The sequence below is a fragment of the Rhinolophus ferrumequinum genome, chromosome 18 (assembly GCF_004115265.2).
Source record: "Rhinolophus ferrumequinum isolate MPI-CBG mRhiFer1 chromosome 18, mRhiFer1_v1.p, whole genome shotgun sequence".
Lineage (NCBI taxonomy): Eukaryota > Metazoa > Chordata > Mammalia > Chiroptera > Rhinolophidae > Rhinolophus > Rhinolophus ferrumequinum.
In genome coordinates this window covers 14,356,938-14,373,713 of record NC_046301.1, presented here as the reverse complement: position 1 = coordinate 14,373,713, position 16,776 = coordinate 14,356,938, and positions in this window count along the sequence as shown.

Here is a 16,776-nt window from a genome sequence, read left to right as displayed (position 1 = left end):
ACTTTACCTTTTCTAAGAAGCATGCCTAAGTTACTTTTGCTCCTGTGACTTTGTAGATAATAAAATTTGCTCTTTAAGGTCTTCCCCTTCCATACTGATCACACAGGTTGCCTCTTCCAAGTTGGGAAGGAGACACTAAAAATGGGTCAAAGCACTGTGCTCAGAAATGCTATTTTGGGAACTCCTCAACTCTTCACCTGCTGGCAACTCTTTGTGTTTCAAGTCCTGTAACAATCGGGGCAGTTTTAGCCTCATGCTAATAACTCTGCAGATCAATTGCTTTAACTCAGTTTCCTTGCTAGCGCACGGATCCTAATTGTAGCAGGATCACTGGTACAGGCATGAAATTACCTGGATAGGGTCCAAGGTTTTGTACCAAGCTAGAACTCTGGCTGAAGAAAATCCTCTGAAAGCGTGCTTGCAGTGGCACTTTATATAAGGGAAGAGCGTTTTGTGTCCTAATTATAAATTTGTTATTAAAACCTATGAAGGCTGGGAAAGGTATATACTGGGAGCGCCAAAAAAAAAACAAAAACGTATACACATTTTAAGAAAGGAAAAAACAAAACTGTATTAAAATTACACTGATGGTAATCACTTTAAGCACCTCTTCTAATCGCAGAAGTCAAACATGACTTGTATTCATCTTTTGTTATTGGTATATATTGAGTATTACAATTTTAATACAGTTGTTCCCTTTCTTAAAATGTGTATACATTTTTTGGCACCCTCTAGATTTGGCTCATCACCTGTAAGAACCCTGCCTTACTCAGGCTGATGAGAAATATATTTCTAGTCGAGAGTGCAAACATTTCTTTACTCTTCCCCTCTGATCATATTTATATTGCCTCGTTTCTGTTGTCTCCCCTGGAATCAGCATCAAAAATCTCGTTTTGCTCGGCATGTCACATTCTTCAATGTGGCGTTTAGTGATATAGTGGTGGCTTTGTAATGTGTCAACTTGACAAGAGTGTACTAATTTCCTAACATTTTCTTTCCTGCTTGTTTCTGGTTTGGGTGAGATCAAGAGAGACTCTTTGGGAGATTTGGAGGCAGGAAGTAAAGCAGGGGCCATTTTGTGTCTCACACAAGTCAATGACCTGCTATGTCATCTTATTGCTGTGAGGCAGTGATGGAGCCGGCAACACTCCACCTTTCACCAGATCCCTTCTCTGCTTCAGTGACTCTTGGCCAAGTGTGTGTGCTGCGCTTCACGGTGAAGGGTCCTCGCCTCTGTAGGACACCCATGTCACCAAAGTCAGACAGGCATGAAGAGCTGACAAGGGTTTCACTTTGTCCTTGTGGGCTGCAGCTCATACTTGTGAATTCCAGCTGGTTCTTTTTCTCCACCACATTATATCTGTCTTTCCTCTCAACGGCTTACCCCATGAGCTTCAAGCCCCAGAATCAAATGCAACAACAGCTGCTTAATGAGGCCTATAAATTCCAAAAGAAATATTCCCCCATAAAAAATATTTTGATATTTATCCCACATCTACATATTTATCCTAGTGGCTCTGCCTCTCTACTAAAGTCCTGACAGAAATCAATTTGGTAACAGAAAAAGTTCTAGAAAAACAGAATCTTAAAAATGATTACTCTGAAATGGCCCTGGGTTTTCTGGAATTGTTTCTTTGATCTGACTAAATCTAAAGCACTTAATGACCTGTTTCAGTGGTTAGGAGGAGGATACTGATAGGCTATGCCAGGCAGTAGTAAAATAGCTACATATATAATCCCTTTTAGATACTTGTAATTAAAGCACTATAGAAGGCAAGACTCTAGTGACCAAGTATTTGCTGTTATGAAATCTTTCATGGAAATAGGTGTGTAATGGCTTTTGTTGCTTGCTTATAACTGCTGGAGGACTGGAGGAAAATATATGAAACACCAAGGCTTTCAATTCCCAGCTCAGAGTCTGCACAAGTGACCCGGAGTCTTCTTTGACTCCCCTGAAATAAATTCTTGTGTCTTGTGGTTACAGTACTGAGATTTAACCTAACATCTAATCTTGAGAATTACTGAATTACCATGCAAATAGGTTCCCAAACTCATAGGGTCTCTTGTTGAAGTTAAGATGTTGATTAGGAAGAAATGAGATTGTGAAAATTGGGAGAGGAACATATGGGCAGATTCCGATGATGCCAGAATCTCAAACCCTTAAATTTCACCGAACCTTCATGGCTGGTTGAAACATCCCTCTCTGAAGAACCTGTACACTCTCCCTTTGAGGGGGTTGAATTGCAAGTTATTGTTGATCCTTCTCAGAACATATGGAACACAGCCTTTCCTTGCTTCTAGGTCTATAATCAGACTCAGGTATAAGAGGTCCCAAATGGATGTGGTAAAAGTGGGACCTGTGAGGACTTATAATACAGTAGGGGTTTATGGAGGTGAGGTGATCAATGATTTGGGTTTAGGTTCTCATACCATGGACCCAGGGGGTCCCTGAACCTACTGTGTGGTCATTTATCCAGTACTGAAATGTGTAATTGGAGTAGATATGCTCAGAAATGAGTTCCCTGACCTGTGAGGTGAGGACATTCACCAGAACTGCCTCTAACCACAAAAACAGTGAACCAAGAAAAATACCACATTCTTGGAGGGATTACAGACATGATTGACATCATCAAGTACTTGAACGTTGTAGTGGTTGAGATTTACCTGCTGCTGAACTGCACAAAGCTGACCTGTACAAAGCTGCTGACCTGCACAAAGACCACAAGACGTCATGTATTCTGAGCTGGCAAGGGTAACGATACACTTTCACTGTCCTACGTCAGGGATAAATGAATTCTTCAGCCCTCTGGTATAATCTATGTCACAGCGATCTTAATCACGGTTTCCTTCCACGGGACAACACGGTTATCCATTATATTGATTATATGTTCTGCTTGGACCCGGTGTGCAGGGAGTAGCAACTACTTTAGATACATTGGAAGATACTTGAATGCCAGATGGTGAGAAATAAATCCCACAAAAAATAAAATGGTCATCTAAACTTGGTGAAATTCCTAGGTCTCCAGTTGTGACGGGCCCTGCTGAGATTTTCCAGTCAAGGTGAAAGGCAAGTTATTACATATAACCCATTCAACCACTAAGAAAAAGGCACTATGCCCAAGCAGACGTTTTTGGATTTTGAAACCATTACGTAACTCATTTGTGTTTGTTACTCTGACTCATTTATTGAGTGACCCTGTAAGTTGCCAACATTGAGTGAGATCCAGAACAAGACACCAATCTGCAACAGGTCCAGCTGTTGTGCCAGCTGTTCTGTCTTTTGGACCATATGACACAACAAATCCGATGATGCTTGAAGTGTCAATGGCAGATAGGGAAGCTCTTTGGAGCCTTCAACAGGCCCCTAAAGGTGACACATAGCACAGCATTTAGGCGTTTTGAAGCAAAGGCAGGCCATTCTCTCCAAAAAACTACCATCTTATTTTGAGAACAGTTACCATGTGACTTGAGCTGTCTTTCATGAACTGGGTGTCGTCGGATGCTCTGTGCCTTAAAGTGAGGCATACACACCAGCATTCCATAACGAAATGGAACCAGGTCCTCAATCAAGAGGCAGTAAGTTGCCTGAGAAAGTTGCCCAGATGACTCTGCTTTTTGACGCATCGTCTCCTTTCTCAACCTATACCTAAGGCCTCTTAGAGAGTTCTCTATGAACAATTGCCTGAGGAAGTAAAATGTAACAACTACCCAAAAATGAATGGCTGCAGCGCCACCGCCCCGCTCTGGGAAGGCCTTCAAGGAGATGCATGAAAGGAAACCTTCCGAAGTGGGCAGAACTTCAGGGTGCATACCTGGTTGTTCATTTATTTTGAAGGAAAAGTTGGCCAAAAAGTATAGGTTTATAGTAACTCATAGAATGTGGCTAATTTTTTAGGCCAGATGGTCATATGAGCATAGAATGTAAAGATATCTGTGTCCTATGTGAATGCTCACCAAATGGTCACCTCAAGAAGGAAGGATTTTAATAATCAGAGGATGGAATGATTCATTTGGGGGATATCAGTCAGCCTTCCACCCCATTGTCTAATGGGCTCATGAATGCAATAGTCATGGTGGCAGGACGGAGGTTAAGTAAGTTTTTCCACTCACCAAGGCCAATCTATGGTTAGTGCTGGGTGTTCAATCTGTCAGCAAATGAGGTCAACTGAACCCTGACGTGTCTCCATTCAGGAATCAGCAAGCTACATGGTGGCAGGTTAATCACATAGGGCTACTTCCATAATGGAAGGAAGGGGCAGTGTTTTGTTCTTCCTGTAATAGATATTCACTCTGGATATGAATTTGCTTTAGATGTCCCTCAATGTTTCTGCCAAAACTACCATCTGTGGAATTACAGAACATCTAGTTCCTGCTACCCATGTTTTCTTAATGGCAAAGTAGCTTCCCTACGGCTTAGCTTCTGGCTCTGAAGGAGCTATCAGCCTCCTATTAATTGCTCACCATCAAAATCTCCATTGCTTTCAAGAGGCCCCTTAGTCTTGAACCTTCTCATGCTCTGTTGTAAAGCTGGTTTCTTTGGAGAGATCGTCGTGCACTCTGTTCTTACGTCCCACCTCTTCTCTGCACACAACTCTCTAGAGATGGGACAGTGACCCACTTCTTTTGGTGTGACCCCCTTCATTAAGAGCAGGGGACTGGGTGGGGTTGGTAGTTGCTGGTCTTTTTGGCTTGCCTCTCCTAGTCTGGAGCCTCTACCCACTGAATGAGTTGGGGTGAGGATGATGGAGACCCCAGTATTCTCAGCCTGCTGATCCTGGGCTACAGCCTCTATCCTATGAATGGGAGCTGCTTGGATCGCTCCTGACCCTGCGTGTATGTGGAATTTAGCCTGTTCTATATAGGCTGTCGGGGAATGGGACATACTGGTGTCTCCCTCCTCTTGGGGAGATAGCAGCTCTTGAGCTGAGGGCCCAAGGAACTCCGTCTTCTTGACCACATCCACTTGGAGTGGATCTCCCATGAGCTGAGCTGGGGACAAAGAAGAGCAAGTCATGGCTTAAGTGCCATCAACTTTTGCTGTGTAACCAAGGTATCATAGATTTTCTTGAATGCCATTTTCTTCATTTGGTGTATGTCCTTAGGACAGTTGCTGAGACTGAAAATTTTTTTAAAATAATTTTTACCAACTGTAGTTGCTTCCCTGGGGAGCCAGACTGCAGAGTTCCTCACCTGGCCTTTCTGGACACGTGTTTCCAGGTTAGCTGCTCTTGATTGCACTCGTGCTCTTGATTGTACCCTGTGAGGCAGAGACATGACATTATTATTGTCTTTATTTCGAGACTAACTACGGTTCAGTGAGATATGTATGGATGCCAAATCGAAAAGGGGTAGATTGTGGCTGCTTTGTTATTATGTCAGTTTGGCTAGGCTGGACTACGTTTCCCAGAAGTCTCTTTCCTGCGTGTTTCTGGTTAGATTAGGCCACGTGAGAGATTGTTCTGTGATATCTGAAGAGCAGAAGTATAGCGACAGCCATTTTGTACTCACACACACTTGTTTGTTTGCTGGGTCACTTCCCTGTGGGTGGCAGCAACTAGGCCTGCAACCATGCCACCTTTCTCTGGACCCTCATGTAATTTCTCTGACTGGTAGGCCAGATGTGCACATTTAGCGTGGCCCAACTTCTGTAGGTCCACTACGCGCCAAAGCAACAAATTATGGTTATCTGCTTGTTTTCATGGGCTCTAGCTTGTGTTTGAGGGTTCCAGTGTTTTCTTGCTCTCCTTTACCTTTATGCCCCTGTTCCTAGCTGGATTATCTGACTTTACACTCTAGCATCAGATAGGAAGGCAACAGTTTACAGAGACTGCTTCACCAGCTCCCACAATTCTGGTAAGTCAGACACCTGCCTAGAAAAAATCATCACTAGATTTTTAGTGTATATATCTAGTATACCTCTAGTGTTTCTGTTTCTTTGATTGAACCGTAAGTGATAAAGTGATATAAACATCCACAAACCTTTTTTTTGTCTGCATTGAAGAACTTTCTAAACATGACTCCAAAGCATAATCATGCAAAAACAACAAACAAAAACAGCTTTGACTATTTTGGGGAGGGACAACGCATCTCAGGTGGGTAGAGAATAAATGTCCGGTATCCTTGTGGTTGAGGGAGCTTGAAGAAACCTAATTCCGGACATTATAAAAAACCAGACCCCTCTTTGTATGACACTCCCCTTCTCATAGATCTGACCATCCTGTGCTAAGATGCCGCCTCACTGGGACACATCGGAGCCTCTGTGATCTAAGATATGGTGTGTGGGTGCAAGGTGAATGATAAAAAATAGAAAAAATTCAAACCTATTACCCTGGACACACTAGGATTGGTGAGACTTTCCTACACATAATGGGTCAGAATCTTGGTTTTACCAGTTCTGACCTTGAGACTGTTGGAAAATTACTTAATTACCGTGTTTCTCAGTTTCCTTATAACTAATAACCTTTTTGTAAGGATTGCGAGGCTAGCTATTAATATTTGCCCACTCCCGGAGCTCGTAGCTCATCAGTTCTCCTCCGCATGGAATAAGCTAAGGAGATTCTCAGGCAGTCATTGCCAGCAAGCTCACGTGGTGACTGTTTCCTTCCCATGGTCAGGGTCGCTGCCCTTCTCTTCCCCGTTTTGTCTCCAGGTCTTGTGCTGATTTTTGGGGTCTCCTAATATTGGCCCGAGGACCAAACTCTTTGTGGAGAGCTATAGTAATTTTTCTCCAAGAGGAAATAGTCTTTCCCTCCAATGTAACATTTCTTTCTGGCCTTCTGAGGGGTTTGGGCCTTTGGGACCCTTAGGAACCCTGCTTTCATAAGTGTGTAGCTGCCTGTGCTGGAGAGATTTATAATCTACTAGCGAGAGAGCTGAGGGCTGAGACCTTGTGTGCCTGGCCCAGTGCAATGTTTGTGCATACGTGACCTCATTTAATTTTTGCAACAGCTCTCTCGGTCCCATCTTACAGAAAAGGACACTAATGCTTAGAAGCAGTCACTTCTCCACTGTCGTAGAGCTGGTGAGCCTGCCTTGATCCAGGCAGTCTGGCTCCAGAAATGGTGCATTTCATCACGATTCTATAGGAATAGCTACTAGAACAGGAGTATCAATCTTTCCTACCACTAACAAATACATAGTGAATGTGTGTGTGTCTGTCCTTCTCAAAGAAACATAAACTCCCACATTCAGATAAAAATATCTGCCTCATAGAATTGTTGTAAGGAGTCAAGGAAATATTTTCATGTAAACAATCTAGCAAAACAATATTTGACAAGTAGTAGCTCTTAAATAAACATTCCTTACTTTACCTTCTTCCAGGTCCTTCTAATGCCTTTCCACTTCGACCTACCTGTGGGAAATTTTCTTATAGACCTAGAGGATCTGTCTAGAAGAACTAAAGATGCTCAATCCCCTTTTATCACAGAATCCTAAACTTCCTCATTTGAATCTGTCCTCAATTCTAAAATAAAGTTTTCATTTGCCTCAGTTTCCACCACCCACACTCCCATCATAAGACTTATAGGCATTAATGCAAAAAGACGCTGGATGAGATGACGTACCCTTGATATTTCAGGGTTAACAAGGCCATTTGCTCTTCATGTTAACACTAGCTCAAGTTTGCAGATCTCTTTTTAAATCCAAGTTTGTTCCTGTGCAAACATGGTGATTCAGGAGGCCTGTCATTTGGAGGAGTACGTGATGCAAAGGCATTTGGATTACTCAATGGTGAATATAAATCAGCATATCTGTGATCAGATTATAATGTGAATGGCACACCTGCTATCATAGCAAAATGACTTGCAACATGTATAGTAGAGTCCTTGTTTCAAGATTGTGAGGGAGTTTGCATTTGTTTCCAGGGCAGACTTTGCTCAAAACGAGTGATATTTAAACGCTCTATACCTTTGCCATTTTAAACTTTCTGTGCAAATCAAGGGGGTTGGACCCAATGATTCTAACATTCATTTATCTTGAATTCTGTGGTTTTCTTAATTCAGATATCATCCTTCATGTTTCCTAGAGAATAACTTTGACACTCTGCTGGGTGTTTGTCAACAAGATTCAGAAATAAACCCTTGAAAACTAGAACTAATAATATACAAAGTAAATTTATGGCACTTCTAGTGACATTTTACAATATTTTTATTGCAAGGGAATCACTTTCTTAAATCTCGGGTTATCAATGTTCACTTTTTTAAAGAAAAATACCTTAAATATAAGAGCTTTGACATAGCTCTTAGTAGAAAAGTTTCATAGTCAAGGTTTGAAATGCAATGGAAAACATTTTATAACTATAGATTTCACAGATGTACTTTCAAATTGTAACATACACTATTTCTTATTCAAATATTGCCATTCCATATATAATTCTGGATATTTCTGAATCATTTAAGTAGACGAGTTATAATGCACCTTAACAAGGAAGATTTTCATTTGTCCCTCCCTCTTTGGGAAGATAGTTGGCCTCCTTGAGAACAATGATCCATATCTCTAATCCAGATCTTCTTTATAAGAGGAGAGTAAACTTCAAAAAATGTGTGTTTAATCTTAAAAAGGACTAAGAGATATACTAGAGGAAATACGGTTTCTCGGGACAATCCAGTGGCTCACACAAGTATTACTCTTCGTCAGTGTGATACCATAGACTCATTACAGCTTTCAGCTTACCAGGATTAAGTACCATAATTTCTAAAATGCTCAGGTCTATTAATCCCCTGTCCATCCATTCTTCTCTTGCTGATATTTTGTGTTGTAATTAGTATGCAGAGGAAATCTGCATGTGTCTATTGTATGAACCCCTCCACCTGTTCTACCATTTGTCTCTTTCAACAGGTTGTATTAAGGACCATACACAATACTTGGATTTTTCAATCCAAAATAGTCATACTGGTGATATGGCATTGCTCCACTAACTAATAGATCATTCTGCATCTCAAGCTGTGTGGCCCGGAAGACAGGAAAGTTCCCAGGGACATGAGGGTAAAGGGGGCACCTCAGCAACCACGAGACTTACATATCATTCGGCTCGGATGGATGCCAGCCTGTAGTGTTTTCTATTTGATTGTGTATTTAAAACTATATATAATGGAATCTGAATTTATGTTTCTCAGGGCAGCCCAGTAAACTTATATTGGAAGGGTAAGAACTACTAGGTAAGGACTTCCACTTCTCACCACTCGCTGCAGACTGGAAGAACGTTTTTCCCGTCAAAGGCTGCTCATTTCCTTCCCAGGACCTAGACCTACCGTATTTCCCTGAAAATAAGACCTACATGGACCATCAGCCCTAATGCGTCTTTTGGAGCAAAAATTAATATGAGACCGGTATGATATTATATCATATTATATTATATATTGTATCAAAGACCCGGTCTTATATTAAAATAAGACTGGGTTTTTGCTCCAAAAGACACATTAGAGCTGATGGTCCAGCTAGGTCTTATTTTCGGGGAAACACAGTAATGTGCTATGGCACATTTATCATGCACCAGCGTGACTGATATGTCCACGTATTAGAATCCCCTTGCTTCAGAGATGAGACAGCAAGTGCATACAAAGCTACATATTTAAGGTGGGAGTGTGGAGAGACATAAATAGTAAAATCTTAATATTAGTAATTGTTATTAATCATTAATAATTGTTAGCAATTATTATCAATAATAATATTATTATTTAACTTAAACATAGATAGCAAGGGGCAGAGTGGAGTTTAAGAAATAGAGTCAATAAAATAAAGTCTTTACGTCATTTTGCTTATCTGAATTTCTTATTCTAGCTATACTTCTTCTTATAAATCAGTGCTTTCTAATCTCACTCCCAGTGCAATGCTAGAGCTAACTGCGCTGAATAATAATTTTGTCCTCAGGTAGAAAGGAATGAAGAAGGAATAAACAGGCCTTCTAGATAATTGCATAGCCTTCCCCACCATTCCCATGCCATGCTAGCATTTCAAGTAATGTCCCTTTTGTCTCGCTGAGAAAAATCATTTCATGATTTATTACACTGGATTGAAGGGTATATACACTGAAGCAAGAACATGGCTGAAGGGCAGTCAGGCATGAAGAATGTCAAAACAGTTGGTGTGTTTAAATTTTTCTGAATTCCTTAGGTAAACTTTTTGGGCTGATTTTCTAAGACAAGAATCAGAAGATAAAACAGACATTAAGTTACATAAACTATAGATGATGGCACCCGGTTGTCTGCCTATTCTAGAATTAAGATAGAAAAACTGATTCTGCAGAAAGCTTTCTGTTTTTAAGGTTTCTGTGTCATCAAATTACCATTTGTCAAAATGAATTCTGTAGTATATAAGTTCTTTCAATATCATTAATTGTTATTGAGGTTGAGAGCCTGAGTTTTTTGCAGCAATTGTTCCAATACACAAAAAAATGCTACAAAAATGAGCCTATGGTCTTTTCCCCCTGGATATCACCTTTATAAAAAGTATAAAATCGAAGTTTATTATAGATTTCTATGTTTTGCATACCTGAAATAGAGAAGGGCTTCAGTCAATCTGGGAGTGATAAAATTTGATTTCTCATTTCTAAGTATGGTCTCTCTCCAGATAAGTAAGGAAACTTAAAACTTCTAAAAGCAAAAGAAACTTTTAAATTTATTTTTGATGCCTCACGTGGAAAGTTGAATCCTACAGTACACGCCAACAAATGAAATATTTAAAGTTCCAGCGGAAGCCAGTTCTACTGTTCTAACAACACAGTCCACCCACTGTTTTCTACTGAGGAATTTCCCAAGGTTTTGTGAAGAGATAGAGAAAACCTGCTTAGCCAGTCAATTCTCTATTTACTTAAGTCAGATTCTTTATCATAGAGGTGATGGATATTGTGGTTTCACATTCATTCCCATCATTTGTACACTTTGTTAAAACATAATTTCAAAATAAAGCACATGATGTATCAACATCAATATCACTACCAAAACTATGCTGGTAACAGAAACCTTGTTTTCTTAGATTTAATTCTGAAAGTATAATTCTCAAAACATTTCAAAATTGGATTCTTTCACAAGAGCCTGATCAAAGATTTGTTTAACTCATTAATGAGGTGGCCAAGGGATGATTTAAAAATTTATAGATAAGGCAAAAATATTTATAATCCCCGAAAGACAGAATATTGGTATAAAATTTATCTGGGGAACGTAATTTAGTGGTTACCAGAGGGTAAGGGGGTTGGGGGGTGGGAGATGAGGGTAAGGGGGATCAAATATATGGTGATGGAAGGAGAACTGACTCTGGGTGGTGAACACACAATGTAACTTATAGATGATGTGATACAGAATTGTACACCTGAAATCTATGTAATTTTAATAACAATTGTCACCCCAATAAATTAAAAAAAAATTTCTAAATTAGAAACTCATTAATGCCCTTCAACGATTTGTGGGTGAGGCTTTTTTCTGATAGAATAAACCACAGTGAGATTCACAGAAGGTCAAGAAGTGCTTGGGTGAATTATATCACCAGGAACACTGTAATCCTTGACTGAAAGAGAGACAGAAACAGCATAAAATGAAAGGAGGTCACTGGACCCCAGAAGGCAAGCTGACAAAACTACATGGCTGCAAACTTTTGCTTCTTGAAAAAGGAAGGGTAAACATTTGTTGCTTAAAGTCACTAAGTTTTGGGGTGATTTGTTACACAGCAGTAGAGAGGTAAGACACAATGAAAGGTTGTATTTGAAATAAGTAGCTTTCACATAATTTCGAAATAGAGGTAAGAGAGGTACACAGACATACATAACACAACGTAAAATACATGTCACAAGAGAAGCTCATAGGAAGTCTTCTATCAGTTCACTGAATGAGTGAGCAAAGCGTATGTCTGTCCAAATGGACTAGACCAGGCAGATGGGTTGCTGTGCAAGAAACAGTAATTGAAAACACAGGAGCTGGATTTGAAACCCAACTCCACCAATTCCCTGTTGTGTAACCTGGAGCTGATCAACTTCCCTTACTTGTTTCCCAATGTATGATGTGAATGAGAATCCCTCACTGTGAGTATTAGCAGTGCAAACATCTCTGTTTGCCCTGGGCAGTTTACTTTCATGCCACTGGCCCCAAATATATGAGGTCTGACAATTAAGTTCGCAAACTTGTTGCAACCATGTTGCTAACCTTTTTTCGATGTCAGAATGATTATTTATTATGGATTTTACCAACTGGACAAACAGTTAACCAAGTTTACTCTTTGGAAGTGCTGAAAAGGCGGCGTAAAAAAGTTAGATGAAAATGACCTGAACTTTTCACCAACAATTCATGGCTCTTGCAATCACTGCAATGCACCAGCTCACACAGCACTGTCTGTGAGGGAGTTTTTAGCTGGTAAACAAATAACTGGCACACCCTCCCTACTCACCTGATCTGGCCCCCAATAACTTCTTTCTTTACCCAAAGAGAAAGGAAGACATCTTGATGACATTCCGGACCTCAAGGGTAATATGATGCCAGCTCTGATGGCCTTTCCAGAAAGAGTTCCAGAATTGCTTTGAAAGGTGGATAAGGCGCTGGTGTCAGTGCAAAGCTTCCCAAGGGGAGTATTTCAAAGGTGACCGTAGTGATATTCAGCAATGAATTATGTAGCACTTTTTCTAGGATGAGTTCGCGAACTTAATTGTCAGATTTCTTATGTCCCCCACGGACACATATCAAGTATATTGGGACAAACTGATGATTCATACTAATTGTTTTCAAATTGTGGACACTTAGAGGTTCCTCAAGGGTTCTTCTGTCCAAACAAGATTATTTCATTCCAAATATCATTACTGAACACATAATATGCCCCAGGCATTTGGGGGATATAAGCGTGAGAAAAATGGACAATTCTTCCCTAACAGCAATCCCATTTAGTTACAATATACTGTGTAGTAGCTTTATTTTATGTGTCAGGTATGTCGGACTTACTCTTCACAGTAGAGGTATAGTAACAATATTCTTACTAAAATACTGTTTTGAAAACTACCTAATTTATTTGAAAAAGTATAAAGGGCAAAATACAATCCTATCTCTGAATTCCTATTTGTCTTATAAACAAAGAAAGAGGGATAAGTATAACTTAACTTGTTTAGCAGAGGGTGTGACAAGTTATAAAAGTAGCTTACTTATGTTAACTTAGAACACCTTCCAGCGAGAGAAAGGAAAACAGACGAGAAGTTGGTCATCTTTTACTTTTCCCTGTGGTGGGTAGTCCTGATAAAATAGAGCCTTAAATCAAGTGATTTAGTGTTTTCTCCCACCTGTGCTAACGGTGGAATGAATACAAGTAACTGAACTATTGTAATCAACGATTCAATGATTGACTTGAATTGCTTAGAAAAGAATTCTTTGCCATGAATATTTAGAAACCTTGACATTTCTATTATGAAGTAATTTTGAAGTAGGGCGAGAGCCACTGGATAGATGATTCAAAACTTGCAATCAATAAATCCCATGTTTTTTGTTTGACTTGCTATGCCATTCTTAGAGGTTTCCTTCATTTTTATTTTTTCTTGGAGGTTTATGATTAAAAAAAAAAAACAACTTCCTGTATTATAAATTAGATATTTTGAAGGTAAGGATATATACATATTTTTGAGGATGCCAAGAAATAAAATCAAGATATACTTTAAGAATAAACTGTGATTCAAATTCAGTAATTACCACTGAACTTTAAAAGTTACTAATGATGAATAAGAATTTTTAACATAGATAATACAGTTTTGTTTCATCACTAATAAATTAATAAGTACATAGTTAAATATAATCTTCATTGAAGTTAGTTAATATAAACATTATAAATAATTAAATGAAAAGTTTCCAGTGGAATAGCAGCTTTTAACAATGTGCTTTCACCACTCTTAGTTCTCTGAGGCAAGAAAGTTTTGAAGTTATAGTTTGGATAACTCAGAAATCACAAGAAGAAAGTTTTAAAGGAGTTTTTGTAACTTTGAAAGGGGTATCAAGGAATAGGAAAATAAGCAAACATTTTGATTCCTTACTTTTGACTAATTAAGCATTGAGTTGGGTATTTCACATTAACTATTTCACATGTCATAAAGAGAATATCTTCTGCTTTCTACAACCAGGGACAGAGAGGTCCATATCACTAGCATATGAATGATTTCACCCAGTAGTCATCTACGAGAAAGATCATTGGTCAGTGGTAAAACCTTTCTGCTGGTCTTAACGTTTTTTAGAACGTAGTGGCTCCATGTCTTCCACAGTGTCCATCTTCTCTTTCATCTGTCCCAACAAGCCACGTGCCAGCTGTTGAACCGGTCCACTCCAAAACGGAGAAGCTAAACCAGGAACCATTGACACTGGGTCTTACGAGACCCTGAGTAAGACCCCACGTGCATCAGAAGGAAGTTCTCATTAGCAAATGTCCCCTTATAGAGGGACTTGTCACCAGTACTATTTTTGTGCTTGGAACCTGGTACATGGCATTTTGATATAGCAGTTTGGAGTTGGGTGTATGTTTTACTTCTTGAAAGGTGAGCGATTGGTCTCGTAGCTCTTAAAAATTACAAAGTAACATGTGAAACCTAGGTTCTTAGTCCATCCCAGAATCTTACCCCTACCCTGCTTAAAAATGTTAGGGATGTAATTAAGAAAAATTTGAGTAACACTGAATATGAGGACTGAATCAAAGTTCAGGATTGAATAGGGGTTGTCTCTTATCACGTATCACTGTAATAAAAATGATATGTAAAGACTTAAATGATAAACATTCTTATTATTTTGAGACTCATCTACAAAAAAAAATTAATAATGCATCTCAGAAGCTTACAGAAACCAATGTGGAATAAACTAGGGCAGGATCTACAAAATCTCCAACTTTTATTTCTATTTTTAAATCTAATTGGACTAATTTGAATTTCAGGAAATGTGAAAATTAAAGGATAATAGGCTTCTTTTTTTTGTTCTTTCTGATTTTAATGTGAATTCTTATAGCCTTTACCATGTTAAACTAGTTATTAATTATGATTTAGCAGTTGCTTTGAGATAAATATTTTTATCATGTTGAGAAATTGTCTTCTTACTAACTTAAAGATTATAACAAATTTTATTGAATATTTTCCTCAATCTAAGAATTTCTTAACTTTTTGAGTTATTAATATAATATTTAATAACTTTTCAATATTAAAGCATGTTTGACTTTCCACCCCCAAATTTACTTTGCTACAAATGTATTAAAATTTTTATACTAATACAAGTACAATTAACATACAATCTTCTTTTAAGTGATGTTTTCTTAGGATTATTTTGCTCAGTAGACTAATTCGGTAAACTTAATGTATTTTTATTTTGGAATGCTATATATACTAGGGTGACAATTATTCCTTCTTTGAGAATCTGAAAGAACTCACACCTAAAATATATGGAGATAATTACATGATATACATTTGTATTTATTTCTTGCAGTTTGTCTGTTCAAGATTCCTTCCTTCTTTCTACTTTTTAAATTAAGTATACCATGCATGTAAAAAACTGCACAAAGCATAAACAACTCAATTATCTTGTGTGTGTGTGTGTGTGTGTGTGTGTGTGTGTGTGTGTGTGTGTGTTTTACGTCCCTCCCCTGCAAACGTAAAATGGTTTCAGAGATTCTACCACAGCACTATAGACTTTTGTACCAGAAAATTCTTTGAGGAAGGGGAGCCCTCCTGGGTTTTATAGAATATTAAGCAGCATCACTGGTCTCTACCCACTAGATGTCAGTAGAACACTCCTACCTATCTCTTTGCCCCCTCTCCCCACTACTGCAAATTGTGATGAGTTAATCTATCTCTAGACATTGCCAAATGACCTGGCAGGGGCAAAATCACCCATGGGTGAGGATTATTGCAGTACACTGACCTTTATGGTAATCACTTCCTTTCTTTATTCTTTTATCATGTAACCATACATTCTTAAACAATATCAGGTAGTTTTGCTTGAAAATAATTCTTTATTAAAGTAATGTAACTTGTTAACTAGACTCCTAATCACAGGCCCCTAAAATAGCCCTCAAGGTAGAGTGACCATATAATTTCTAACCCACGCTGGAGCCACAGACATTAAACTTGGGTAAGCTTGCATGGTCACTCTCTACTTCAAAGGGACATCAGCAGTGAACATCAGCCTCACAGCTCCACACATGTAGAGCTCCCTTTCCAGTGGATAATTGTGCGTGAAACGATAGCAGAAGAATAAAAAATGAGGCATTCCCAAGGGCAAAATAATGAGGGCAAACACAAAACCTTGGGGATGAAAATTTGCAAAATACAACATTCATGTAATTTGGGTCATAAAAAGTATACTCTTCAAATAATTTCCTCTATTATTCCATATATTATGTTTACCACATTAGCACAAAATAAATGTCTGACTGAAATGTCTTCCAAGATTTGCACATATTAATAATTGCAGAAAGGATCGTAATCATTGTATTTAAGACATTTTGGGTCTATGGGTTACGTTTATGTGCTATTGTGATATAATTCATATACCATTCAATTCATATTTTAAAGCACACAACTGAATAGTTTTTAGTGTATTCACAAAGTGGTACACCTATCATTACTATCTAATGTTAGAGTATTTTCAACACTCTAAACACAAAACCCGTACCACTTAATAGTCCCAATTCCTATCTGTGGACTTTATATATGAATGGAATCATGCAATGTGTGGTCTTTTGTGACTGAATTCTTTCACAGAACATAATGGATTCAAGTTTCATTCATGCTGTAGCCTGTATCAGTATATCATTCTTTTTCATTGTCAAATAATATTCACTTGT